Source organism: Seriola aureovittata, chromosome 4 (assembly GCF_021018895.1).
Source record: "Seriola aureovittata isolate HTS-2021-v1 ecotype China chromosome 4, ASM2101889v1, whole genome shotgun sequence".
In the NCBI taxonomy this organism is placed as follows: Eukaryota; Metazoa; Chordata; class Actinopteri; order Carangiformes; family Carangidae; genus Seriola; species Seriola aureovittata.
In genome coordinates, this window is record NC_079367.1 from 28,721,756 (window position 1) to 28,733,832 (window position 12,077).

Below are 12,077 nucleotides of genomic sequence, written 5' to 3' on the forward strand. Positions count from 1 at the left end.
TCCAAAAGTTAAATTCTTTTCCAGCTGGCAGTGATTGGGATTTGGCATTGTAGAGGTGGATAGAAGAAGACACACGAGGGCTGCTTGAAATTCTCCCAGTATTGTACCAAGAATTACACTGATAACTAAGTAAATGATACAAAGTGTTGTGCTTTCTTTGTAATTTTGGTTGTTAAAATATTGTTTTTCATTCCAGGTTTAAGATGCCTCGAGGCTCAACTACTAAACTGTGCAATAGCTGCAAAGCAGTGATTGGTGTGGCCACCAAGACATGCAAATGTTGCAAGGCAGTGCAGCCCCAGAAACAAAGACTTTATTTTATTTTAAATTAATGAAATTCAAGGCCAAAAAATTTGGCCTGGTTGAACAATTAAAAAAAAAAATTAAACCACCTCTCATGTAATTGATGAGGCAGTAGTTTTGGTATGTGTTTAACATATCTAATTGTTGTTAACAAATTCAAGGCATGTGATGTTTATGTATATTTTAAATTTTTTTAGCTTGAAAAATTACACACACTGGGACACAGGGCTGTGGTGTTTGTGTGGAAACCTAGGAAAAAGCCTTCCACCTGGTATAAACATGTCCTGGACTACAAATGGCAGCTGTCAGACCAGGCTGCAAAATGCCTAGACAGGATGAAGGCCTTATATGGGGTGTTAATCAATAGTAAGCCTGTAACTGTATCTGCAATCATTAAAAATTTCTATGTATAGCTCATTCTACTCTAAAAACTCATCAGCAGTTGTTTCATTTTTGACACTTACAGTCTAGATAAAAGAAATGTGTAATTGAGAAGAGAGTGCCATCTGTTTACAGTCGTGTAACTTTATTTTATTAGTATGCTTTATATTGCAAGTAACAATGGCTTTGCTAGTGTGCAAAGAAAAACAACTTTACTCTCTAGTTTTGTCCTTTTGTTTTCATTGAGGTTGGACAAACCGGCAACCCTCCGCTAGTCCTTCCATCCTACTCTCCGCCGCTCCTGGCACTCCATGGGCGCATACACAAAGTGCTGCAGCAGCCAAACAGGACCAGGGTATGTTGTGGTGACATTTTTAAATAACATATGCATTCAGATCCAATTATTAGTAAACTTGTTTTTCTGTAATGATATTTTCCATGGGAAAGCCAACTTCTTTCATTTTTGAACTCTTGAAATAAAGCTCTAAATGGGCAAATGTAAAACGGGTTGGTGTAAAGTTATTTCTAAGGTGTTATACAAGTAACTTGGAGGTCAGGATAACTGTCCTCACAAATGTTTTTAAAGGTAAAAAATAAAATAAAATAAAATTCTGACAGGCTGGAATATCATGACAGTAGAAACATTATGTGTTGTGTGTAAAGATACTGTTCGTCTTTCAAGCAAACAGCTGTTCAAACAGGGTGGTATTAAGAGTAGTAGTTATATTATTATGATAATCTCAACAGACATGCCTCCAAAGAAGAAACAGAAGAACAAAAACGTTTTACCTGAAGGTTATTTAGCGATCCTACATTTACATTTCACCATTCAAAATTGGACAGTCAATATACTGCTTCTAGTACATTTACTAGATATACATAAGTAATAAATATGTCAACTGTTATCTTCTAACTTCTAACTTTCGTCATGCTTTTGTTATCTTTAATTTGACAACTATTGACCAAGCAAACAACACTTAAAAAAAACTATTCATAGTTTGTTTAACAGCGCCATGTTTTGCCCAATCCATGATTTGCTTGTCTGTTTCATTTCTTTCATATCATTTTCAACAACAGGAGACATATAATGCAAAATCTATTTTATCATTATTAAGGAAAATGCCAGCAAGACATAGTGAAGATTGATGGCTGATTGTTATCAAGGCCTCCCATTAGCGTGAATTAGCTTCCTTTACAGCCATCTGAGGGCGGCAGTAGTTGATCATTTCAGTGACAGACATTAACTACGATGCCAGATCAATCCTATCACGAAGAGGAGGGTTCGTATTTTACAATCCTGTTAAAAAGGCTTAAGGGAAAATTGTTGTTTGAAATTCTGTCGCCAGAAGAATTTTCTGAGGCATCTTTGTCCCAAGAAGACGTCGTTTTCTGACACGGTGATCAGTGTCTTCTTGCACCAGGGATACAACAGTTGTGTACATGGGAACATACAGTACATTGCAGGTGAAATCAGATTAAACCAATCTGCTCTGAACTGAAAAGAAAAAAAAAAATAGCCTCAGCTGTTGTGCATGAATTGCACAAAGCATCCATGCAGATTCAACAGTCAGTGAATCCCACCGCAGGGGCTCGCTGCTTAGCATGCTAACTTCAGTGTTAACATTGCTGTCGCTTTCCACTGCTGGAGAGTAAAGGAATGAAGCTTGATTCTGAACTCACAACGTTTCTCTAGACAGGTAAGGAAACAGGCTAACGGTGGCTATGTAGCGATAACAAAACAGCTAGCTCGTCTAAACTCGAGATAAAAAAAAAACAAAAAACGTGGTTCTCAAGAAGAAGAGAAGAAAAAGTAAAACTGGAGAGATGAGGAGACGAGATGCAGACAAAATAGAGACAGCTGTAAAAGTAAGACAGAAACACAAAGGATAGAGGTGGAGAAAGGCAGCAGGGACACAGATGGATAGAGTGGAAGGAAGTGAGGGAGATATATATAGAGAGAGAAAGGGAGGAATGGAAGGAGGAGAAGTATGACATGACAAGAGATTGCGATGAAACTGGAGGAGAGAACAGAGGGAATGATGAAACAACAGGGAAGGAAAATAGAATGGAAAAGAGAGAAGGACGGGGGAGGTAAACAATTGATGGGGATGTGGAAATGCAATGTTTATTTTGCAGATTAAAGGAAGAAGAGAAGGAGGAAAGAGGAGTCAATTTATGCGATGAAGAGGAAAAAGATGATACATTTTGGTGAGAATGAGAGGACTGACTGAGAGAGAAGGTTAAGAATGGAGGGAAGAGAGAGGAAAAAGAGAGGGATATGAGATAGAGCATGCAAGGGACAAACAGAGGGAGGGAATGAAAGAAATAGAAAAACAGAGAGGGATGGAAGGATACGAGTGATACAAAATGGATGAGGTTATAGTGTTACAGCTGTAGCAGTTAGTGTTTTCCATTATTCATAGGGTGGTTGAGTTAGATTGAGGTTTTCATGAGCACTGATTCTAGTCAAGTGGGTTTAAAATTGTTTCCCTAGGCACCCACATCTCCAAAATGGAAGATTGTTATTCCAAAATACTGTACATCCATCTTTTTTTTACAGGCTGAGGGATGTTTTATTACACAGGCTTTCCAAATACAGATGCTCCAAAACTGCATCCTCTATCCTCTCAGTGAATATACCGTCCGTTCATTTGCTCAGTTTCACTTTTCATGCCAGAGATCATTTGAATTTGTCAGAATAGGTGGAAGTGCCAAATGATGCAAATTAAAATTCCAGTGGTTTCCCACCTCTTCCATTATTTATGTCAGCAGCTGTTGTGTTGTGCAGACCCAACTAACAGGGGTTCTAGAGGAACCGCATGTTGAAGCCAATATCTTACCATCATTTCCCTACAGCCTCTCTCTCATTTAATGCTCATTTTCCAGAAGAAGAGCTCTTAAGATAAATTATTACTGTTTGTGTTGAGGATTTTTCAAGCAGGAAGAAGGTTGCTTATGTGTTAAAGATTCTTGTTTGCTGCTTGTGGTGCCCTGACTTTTTGTTACAGTACTGCCGTTGAACCACTTGAAACAAAAGATTGGAAAGCCAGGCGAGTTCTCGCGGAAGCACATTGCATTCACAGATTAAAAAAAAAAAATACACATATTTACGTCATTTGTTCTAAATATGAAAAAACTGGAAAGGTGCCACAGAAGTCAGTTTTACCATTCGTATGCCTGGTTAATGTTCCACAATGTGGAGTTTTACATGATGTAATGTGTGATTGTGTTTCTACAGATAAATCTAACATGCCAAAGACAACACATATATGATTTGGTTGGTTGGTTGGCTAGCTTTACATTTCTGTTATCCATTAGTCAGACTGGCTACAGCGGCTAGGCTAAGGAAGGCTATTTTAGCTTGGAGTCAGGATCAGTATCAGAATAAGAAATGGTTTTACTGTCATTTCGAAAGCATTGCACATCCCCCAACAACACAACAGATGAGACAAACTTATATACAACATGCATATCTAATGGGGGCAATGACAGTCTGACAGTGGCCGACCACCGTCAAGCAGCTCCTGCCGGTGGAACACGAGTGACACCGGTAGAGATCGGCATATGCCGCTCCTGTCATGAATTGAGGGGTAAGGCTGGAGACAGTGCAAAAGGTTTATTAAACAAAAGAACCTACAAAACACTGGTGAAGCACCGGGAAACACAAGAACTTAAACAACAGGCCAAAACATGAGGAACCACAGGGGATGACAACAGGAGACATGAACAAGCAACATGAACAGACTGAGGACAAACCCAGAGATCAACAGATGAACCGATCCAGACAAAGGGGAGCACAGAGACTATATAGACAAGGGAGGCAAAGGTGATTGAACACAGGTGAAACACATTAGGGCGGGGCAGACAATCCCCACACAGAGACAGGACCAAGACAGGAAGTAAAAACATTGAGACACACAAGGAAACCAATTACAAAATAAAACAGGAAGTGACAAAAGTCCAAACAAACTAACAAAAAGTGTCTGCCATGGTAAACCATGACAGCTCCACCAATAGCGGCATACCATCAGCTACTTTTCAATCTGTGGGTGCATAAAGCAGCGGTGATATCACCACAAGACATTCCAGTTATTCTGTGTTCCTCACTAAAACCCATATATTCCTGCAAAGACATATTGTTTACATCCGTCTCCAAATCATGGCTCAAAATCACTGCAACTAATGCTCCTCACTTCCTGGTATGTGACAAGCAGCAAACTATTTACCACAGAGGTACTTTCAATTCCCGATTTCCATTCAGAATCACATCAAGGAAAACTTTTAGACATTTTCCGTTTTTTGTTTCCCTATTGCTAAATGGTAATCGGGAGATGAGCTACTTCCTGATTGTAGTTTTCTCTTTTCAAAACAAAAATCTGTCGGCCACCAAGTACACAAACCCTACTTACCATTGGCTAATGTCTTTCCCCCTCCCATACACTAACATTTCTGTCGTCTCAGATCCTCCCACTCCTGTCTTTCTGCCACTCCCCATCACCTGACCTCCTTGCCCACCTGCACACCTATTCCCACCTCCCCAGTCTGTTTGGGAATTGTCAGCTATAGTGTAGCTATATGGCAGGTAAATGTGTAAATTCCATAGCTGTGGAACAGCCTATCATTGTACAACACACAATTATAAATTCACCATTTACAGACCACAGCTGGGAGAGAGACGCATTAAAGTATGGAGCACATGTGCATCAAAACACACAACACTGTAACACAGCCCGCCTTTGCTGTCCTGAACAGTGGACTCTTGTTGGCTCGTTCACTGGGAGTGGTCGCTCACAGGTTTTTCGAGTGAGTCATCGATCCTGACAGGGAAACCAGATCAGTGAGCTAAAACTGGGAGAGTTGTTGTTGACTTCCTCTGGGTTGTGCAGCACTAGCAGCCCTTCCACATCGCAGAAAGTCATTTCAATTAATTCTAATATGAAAAATATCACTCAGAAGAGCTTTAACATAACGCAGTCGCATTGTGTGCGATCATGCTTACAAGAATATATAATGCTCACTGATGCGTTATATCAGCACTCATAAACTATTCAACTTAAACTCAATCATAAGTACATGCATCTCATGAATGTTAATGACTTTTTATCTATGAGAGATATACTATAGTTAGTGTTAACTAAAGAGAAATTCTTAATAATGGCTCATTTATAAACTAAATAATGTCACTGCTGTATGTCAAAGAATGTGGCAATGGAATGTGGCAAAAATACATTTTACATAGCTAATGCAACACTCAGGAGATTTCCAGCATTTACATACAGATCTCATAATTGTTATTCAAAACTATAATCACTTAATTGTGCGCTTCCTAATCCATGATATTTTGTTAATTTTATTTAATGTACCAGCGAGTGATTTGCATCTTCAGTCCCAGTGATTATCAGTGTGCGACAATCTGTTTGATGAGAATATTGTCCTGCTGTTGTCTAGCTATTTCTAACATTGTATTCCTGTAACAGCCTGGAAGTGGTAAATTAGGTGTTTTTTTTCAGTTTCAAAACTTCAGCCCAAACTGACACTGACTCAAGTGACATCACTTACAGTATAGTATTAACACTGCCCAACACCAATCACACTTTGATGTCGGTGGAGAGCAACATGGGACAGGTCAGGGTTGGACCCAGGACGCCGTGGTTATTTTGTAAAGCGAAAGAACTTTTACTGACCTTATCCACACAGGGATTCAAACTTGTGGCCTTGCAGTTAGAAGCCGACTTCTGTAACATCTGGGCTGCTTTTTCTCCTCACTGTCAGTGCCTGCAGGGAACCGGGGCGATGACAACAGCGTATCGTAGCTGGTGGCTTCAAAACAAAATTAGAATTCTCCTGTCAGAAAACATCAGATGTTGTTCCAGAGTAATTTGGGAGGCCATTTAAATTTTCTGCCTGTCTTTAAGGCATTTCTGCTTCATTAGATAGTTTACTCAAAAGCACCACATAATAGACAAGGAACAGAAAGGAGATGACAGGCTACTGCAGTCACGAGTTCAATGAGACAAGATGTGCACTCTGCTTACCGACCGCAAAGTTTGATTGCATGACAAAGATATTGTTGTATGAAACTCTACAATAAAATAATAACAGTCAGAGTCTTAATGCAAAATTGTATTTGATATTACTCCATAGTCTGCTTCTATCTGAACCCTATCAGCCTGAACGCAGGTTGATTATATTATTCTGTTCAACTTTCACTAACCACAGCACTGGTCTGTGTTCTTCCCCTACATGAACAATAGCTTGTTTTTTTTTTTTTCCATTATTTATGAGTCACTTGTATTATATTGAGGTTTTCAACTCCGATCCTACTTGAATTAAGCAGCTTTTACATTTTTAAGCCCAGGGCTCAAGCTGAATAAAATTACTCTCACTCTGGCGGACAGATTCAATAGAATATTATTCTATTGTCATATAAGAACTGGATAGAAGACACACCCATGGCATAAATCGACCTTAATTTAACCATGTGAGCGACTAAGTTTATTTTGCTGACACGTGATGTTAAAGTGCATTTGTTTCTTTGTACATCTTGTAAAAAACAAGCCCATAGGTCGTCTGTGCAGCAGGTTGTTATGACCCATAGCTACGTTTTGTTACTAGGCGACATCTAGTGGTTGTAGTAATTAAGACAGAATTATTGTAACCATGACAATCGAGGTCCTGTGTCATGGTGCACAGTTGCACTACAAGTGTAACTGACGGGTTCAGGTGACCCCCTCCAATCTGCGTTTGCGTGTGCGGTGAATGAGGAGTGAGAGGTTTGCTTATCTTTCGCTTTGTTTCGTTTATTGTCTGAACAGGAACAGAATATGTACTGGTGAGTCATACAGTTGGGTCGTTACAGGTGCATCTCACACATCAGACTACAACAGGACAGCAAGTTGTTTTAGCTCAGAGGCTAACGTGTTAGCTTAGAGAGTGTGATAGGCTATTGTATGAACATTTCAGCACTTAAAAAGGACAGTGACCCACCCGTAACACTTCACATGAACATTTCTACAATCACAATCGCGCACATATACGTTCGATGTAACGATGTACGTACAGCCGCGCTCGCGACTCATCTCGGGCACATCTCTCATGAACTGGCAATGTCTCAAAGCTGCCAGTGGCATGTAACAACTACCTCCAAGAGAGGGCGCCCTTGAGTCAATAAATCCACTTAATGCTCAACCTGCAGGTGAAACACCTCCCTGCGACTGGTACCACATTAGCAAAGTCGTAGCAGATATATAAGAAAAGCAAAAGTCTAAACTCTTTCTAGTGAGTCTGGAGGCAAAAATGTTCAGCAACACTGCTGGACACAATGAAGAACAAACTGCTTAATTTCTGGTTATGTTTTAAACATTAACAACAGTGGAGCTAATGATGTGAAACATTTCTTGAGAGTAGTGTTAGAGAAAAAGCCACAGAGACATTAAAATCAAATATTTTTCAGAGCAGGAAGTTCATTAGACGTCAGCAGCACCATTGAAAGAGTAAAGAATACCTAAAAATACAGTGTCTCTAAAAACATAGTGTGTAATGATAGTGACAAATGCCTTCTTCGATTTCCTAAAGCTGCATTCATCAACATTTTCATACAAACCTTTGAAGGAATGACCCTGTGTAATGTGAGAGGGATCTTTCATAGTGTCATAGCTGCAGAGGATTCTCAGCAGCTCTGCAGCGCTGCTCAGCCTTTATCCTCTTTCAGCTCAGAGTTGAGTCCTTACAGAGAAACCACATGAATTTCACATGTGCTAAAATCACATGTGACTACATCTGATTTGACAGTGGAACATCAGTAGCTAAGAAGCTGGATGTTTTCTCAGGTGTTGACGGAGACCAAACAGAACTAAAAGGAGTGAATATTGAATATCACTTGCTATAATGTTCACCAGCAACTATATAAGGTGGCAATATGTACTTTTTTGCCACTGCTCCTGGGGAGAGACATGAATATTGTTTAAACACACGTGGATTTAAAAAAAATGAAAGTCCTCGGAGCAGAAAACTTTTTCTTTGTGTTGAAGGATCCATCTGGGAGGAGGTTTTTAATAAAGAAGGTAGAGAAACGTTGTTTAGATTCAGTCAGCATCTGTTTGAGATGATTTCTCAGAGGGCGACAGATGAGATGAAGTTACTTTATCAGTCGTTAGTCAAATAAAAAATTCGGTGAAGTGCAGAACTTTTTTATTAAGTACTTTCCTGATAATAAATGACTTGAACTTAATTCATTAGAAACATGGAGGAGGAATAATTGTATGACTGTGGATCAATTATGTTTTCATTGCCCTGTGAATATCAGAGAGTTTCTGTGTTTGGTCCTCACTCCAGCTTCATTTTTAGTTGATTTATTTGAGACTGACTTTGGTTGAATTATTATGGTTAAGTTCATTATAATAACTTGTGTGATTATAGTTACATCTCTGCAGAGATGAGCTGTTCAGTGTAGAGGGGGCTTTGCCTCCTGAGGAGGAAAAATGACTAAATTGGATTCACAGTTGTCCTTGATATTTTTGTTAAATTTGCAGATAACCTCCACATTATCTGCTTCAACCTTTACAGTGAAAATTGCCTGACCTCTGAACTCTCACCCACATCTTATAGAAGGGTTTAAAAAAGTCAGATGTTTCTGTTGTGAAACACTATTTGGTGGAGAATCCTGGCGGGAGCAGCCCAACATTTATTAGTCACTATCCTGCTCCAAACCAACAGCCTGGATTAAGTTGTGTTCATCTAGAAGAAAACCTTTTTAATGGAGGTTTGCAAAGACGGTTACTCACGGTGAGAGCAGAACTAAAAGCAACAAGTAACCAGAGCTCCCACTGGGAGACACACAGAGCAACAAAGTGTGTGTTAGGTGGAGGTGGGGGTGGAGGATGGATGGGTTGCTGTTTGTTTCCTGTGTGAGCCCGATAGTCAAATTTGTTTCTTTTGATTGTTCCACAATCTTAACTGCATATCTATTATTGTAACCATGACAACAAAGGTTTTCTAACCTTAATGAAGTCCTCAGACCCAAACAAACTTTTCCTCAACCTAACCAAACCGTGACTCTTCCACAACCTTAATGATAATATTATTGATATTATTAGCATGATGACGAAGCGTGCCTCCAGCTGATGCTCTCCTGTGGCTCGTATCTGAGGGTGGAAACAGGTCACCTACATACATGGATGTGATGATAGATACAATGGATACTTTATATACAGTATGTGCCATGGCGTAAGAAGCATTGCTGTATTCTGAAAAATTCAATAATATGTTGCAACAGAAAACCATTATCTTTGCCAAAACATTGCCCCTGTTGCCGCTCTGGATTTGGTCTATTTTGTGTCATAACCCAGACTTTCTGATTACTGCGTGGAGCATCTGTTTCCAAAACCGTATATTGCACTAAAGTAGATCATTCGATGGGAATCATCAGATTTTTTTTGGACTGAAAAAATGTGGCTCTTGTGCCAGCAGCCACCCTCACCCCTATTATCTCCCCACAGACAGCAGACCAATGCTTTTCAATTCTGTGCCATTATGCCTAAAGATTATAGAGGCTTTCGTTTCCACCAAACACCGCCGTGGATCATTCCTCTGTGCAGTTGTTCATTTTATCAGTGAAATCAGCTGCTGCAGTGTTTTTCATGGAATGAAAAAAAATTCTCCTGAGTCCTAATGGCACATGGTTTGAGAAGGTTTTAATACTATTCAATACCAAATCATCGGCCACAAGAGTCTCTCCATATGGGGTCCAGGATTAGCAGCATTTCGGGGGTGGGGTGGGGTGGGGGACTTTCCTCATATTTTCAATCCACTGCATCGATCTATCATGTCTAATCTATGCATTTGCTGTGACATGTGTGCATGTAGGTCAGAGATTATTCTGTGGGTGTGTGTGTGTGTGTGCGTGTGCGTGCAGTATCTATTTTTTCCTGCATGTGTGTGTCATGGTGGAGGTGCTCTCCATATTCCCCAACCCTCCGTTATTATCACCAAGTCACAACTCATCCGTCATGACTACTCATTTGTCTTCCATCACCGTGTCTGCTCGCCCTCACTCAGGTTAACAGTATCGGCATTTCACTTACACATGCAGAGCACGTTTCCACTTTACACAGCCATACGATATTCAACATGCAGGCCACGTAAAACGCTCCCCCGACACTGCTAATTCTAATTCACGGCCGCACTGGTATGAGCAGCCACCCCTCCTGCCACCTAAACCCTCTCCTTCCTCACCCTCTTCATACTTTACCACCCTTCGTTATGCTTACTGCTTCCCTTTCTCATGTCAAACACAGTCAACAAGAATGTATGTAACACAGATGTAGAAATTATTTTTCTGTCTTTTCCTTTGATTGTCATAAAAAAAAACATTACATAATTTTGCGTGTCTAAAAACCTTTCCTCACTCAAAATAATCAGTAAGAGCTTTACTTGTGATGTAAGCTACAAGGAGAAGTATTAAAAGTTTAACGCTGTAAGGCTGACATTAAAACTTTTCATACTTACTTTTTCATACCTTTGTGTTTTGCCTTATAGGGTTGTCATTTTTAAAAGTTTCACTAAATATTTATATTCAGAATCAGCTCAACCTCAGCTAATTATATATGTCAGTACAGTGTAATAGAGGATAGTGTCCATAAAACAACAGCTCAGACTAGTTCCAGGCTACATCCCTGTTTATCCAGAGTCATAGAAAATATGAACCATTTGTTTGACATTTTGTCATAATTGCTGTGTGAAATCTTGAATAATGGCTTAAAAGATTGGTCACTGTGACCTTGACCTTTGACCTTTGACTCACAAAATCTAATCGGTTAGTCCTTGAGTCCAAGTGAACATTTGAAATTTGCAATATCTCCATAACACCTTGAGGGAATTTCTAAAAAATCAAAAAAATCCAAAACTGTGTTTTGTGAGATCACCATGCCCTTGAACTTTGAAATTTGACCTTTAACCACCAAAATCTAATCAGTTCATCCTTGAGTCCAAGTGAAGGGTTTTACGAAATTTGAAGAAATTCCCTCAAGGCGTTATTGAGATATACTGCATTCAAAAGGCCCAAAACCCCATTTTGTGAGGTCAACATGACCTTGACCTTTGACATCTGACCACAAAAATCTAATGACTTCATCCATGAGTCAAAGTGATTGCTTGTGCCGAATTTGAAGAAGTTCCATCAAGACGTTACTGAGATATCATGTCCACGAGAATGGGGCGGACAACCCGAAAACAATATGCCTCTGTCCCCGGCTGCCGTCGGCACGGAGACATACAATTGCAGCTGTGGTGATCATACAATGAGGCCTTTGGCATATTTACAGTTACTTTAGCTACTTTCATGTCTGTCTAGTGCCTGACTGACTCATACACATACACCACATTTGATTTGGAAA